The following is a 2,545-nucleotide window of genomic DNA, read 5'->3' as shown; positions in this document are numbered from 1 at the left end:
ACTTTTAAACTTAAATTAGATTTTAATTTTAATTTGTCACTCTACATTTCAAGAACTTAAAGGTCATGTGCAGCAAGTGGCTACCATATTGGACAATGTAGCCCACTGTGTGACCTTGGGTAAGACTCTCAACCTCTGTGTGTTTCACTCTCTGGATCTATAAAAGGGGATGACAACAAAACCTACCTCAAAGGGTGAGGGCTGAGTTACTGAGGGTAAAGCACTCCATGCCCTCTTATCAGTGCTTCCCCTTGGGCTGGAGGAGGACCAAAGCTTTGTGCCAGATCACACAGCACAGCAAGAGCCACATCCTAAGTTCAGGAGAGTCCTCGGCAGCTCTCCAAGAACATCAAAGTACAGGCCCTACCCATCAAAAACATCAGGATTATCTGTCCCCTCCTCCTGGGTCAAACCCGGTCAGGGTCCTGGGTCCAGCAAAGGGTTTGCTCAACATTGCAAGAAAGTTGCTGCATCACGGGGGAAAGTCATGCCCAGGCTGAGACAGGCGGACATGGACATGTTCAATCCCATAGTTGGTAACTACGGACTGACCCTGCCAGAGGCTGGGTGGGTGCAGGCTCACAGTGGTGTTGGCGACAGATGGGAGCCAGAGGACATCGGTCAAACTGGACCCAGTCTCTGCATTCCTAGAGTTCTATTTAATAAGGCACCTGAGGAACTTACTCCTTCCCGCCCATTAGGTCCAGTCAGCGCACATCACCAACGTGTGAAGTCCACTTCCTCATGGCTTCGGGTAGTTCTCTGGAGTCCTCCCATACTCTGTGGGCCGCATCCATGAGCCATTCAAGTGAGGAGTGGTCGCCGCCCCCCCGCCCCCGCAACTACTTGTCTGTAGCCTCGGCCTCAGGGAAGGACGTATAGTTATGGATGCCAGTTGCTCCATCTCCCTCAGGGAATACAGGACGCTGTTCATCCCTTCGCCCCATAAGTGCAGCAACCAGGCAGGCAAGTCTTCCCCAGGGCGTTGTCTGCACTGTTTCCCCAGATCCCGCAGTTCCCACAGCTCTGCAGGCGTGTAAGCAGAGTAAATGATATGTTTCCTTACCGTAGGCATGCCATGTGCCAACCCCCGGGTCCCCGTGGGTTGCACATGCTCCATTCTCTGTTTCACAACTAGGGGGCACTCAGCAGGGGAGGGGCCCCGCCCTCAGTCTCCTGTGTACTTGTGGTTTCATCAGGGTCCATGGCCAAAACACTCATTAGTGTGTTAGCCTGCACCAGGGCTTCCAGGTTTTCCTCTGTCACTGGTAATTCTCTTACCTGGGTTTCTCTCCGCAGGGTGCCCTCATGCTGCTCATGGAGGGCTGTAAGGAAGAGTCAGCCCACCCGACCAACCACCGCTCACTCCCCAGGCTGCAGTCACTCTTCCAAGGCCCACAAGGCCTTTTCCAGGGCGGCAGGCGTACACTCCACCACCTCCCACTCCGTGGCAGGGGCCCACGACATGAGAACCACTGCCACTGGGTGCCACAAGCCCGTGGGAGGCCACATAGCCTCCCCTACTGGGGCGGAGGGGACACTTACCCCAGTTGAATCCTGCCGGCTTTGCCAAATGTGGGGAGGGGGCTGTTCGGCTAGCAAGTGCACCGGAATAGTTTTCAGATATTGAAAGAAGACACGAGCAGCAGGGTGCAGATAAGACATACTGTTTATTGTTGGGGGAATGCAGCACACAGCGAGAATATGGCAAGTGCTTATATATGGCTCAGAACAATAGTGGCAACATGCCAAGTGAAAGCGTGATCACATGGATTCACATAGGAGATAACACCTTGGTTACCTAAGTGTGCCTCCCGGGAAGGCCAGCTTGCTGGAGGGCTGGACCAGAGAAAACACTCTGGCAGTCATCTTAGTTTGACCCAAGAAACCTATTGTCTATACAAATGAATTTTTCCCTTATAGAACTCTCCTTCACATAAACAATTGCTGGCTCATTAAGGAATATTTTAACATAAAAAGGTAATTTTTGTGAAAAACATTAGCTAAAGTATTTCACAATGTATATATACTTCAAAACATCATTTCAGGCCAGGAGGGATGACTCATGTCTATAAGCCAAACACTTTGGGAGGCTCAGGCTGAAGGATTGCTTGAGGCCAGGAGTCTGAGTCCAGCCTGAGCAAGAGCAAGATCTACAATATCTACAAAAAATATAAAAATTAGCCGGGCATGGTGGCCTGGGCCTGTAGTCCCAGCTACTTGGGAGACTGAGGCAGGAGGATCGCTTGAGTGGGGTTCGAGGTTGCTGTAAGTTACAACGATGCCACTGAACTCTAGCCTGGGTGACAGAGTGAGACTCTGTCTCAGAAAAAGAAAATAATGTCATAATTCTACCACTTCAGTATGATCCAAATATTTTCTCTGCCCTAAAAATCCCATGTGCTCCACCTACTTTTCCCTTCCTCCCTCCTCCCCCAATTCTAGGCAACTACTGGTCTTTGTCCTGTCTTCACACTTACGCCTTTTCCAGAATATCTTATATTTGGAATCATATATTTGGAATCATATATAGGCTTTTCGGACT

Source organism: Propithecus coquereli, unplaced genomic scaffold (genome assembly GCF_000956105.1).
Source record: "Propithecus coquereli isolate 6110/MARCELLA unplaced genomic scaffold, Pcoq_1.0 Scaffold53, whole genome shotgun sequence".
NCBI classification, from domain to species: domain Eukaryota; kingdom Metazoa; phylum Chordata; class Mammalia; order Primates; family Indriidae; genus Propithecus; species Propithecus coquereli.
Note: the sequence above shows the minus strand (reverse complement) of the source record.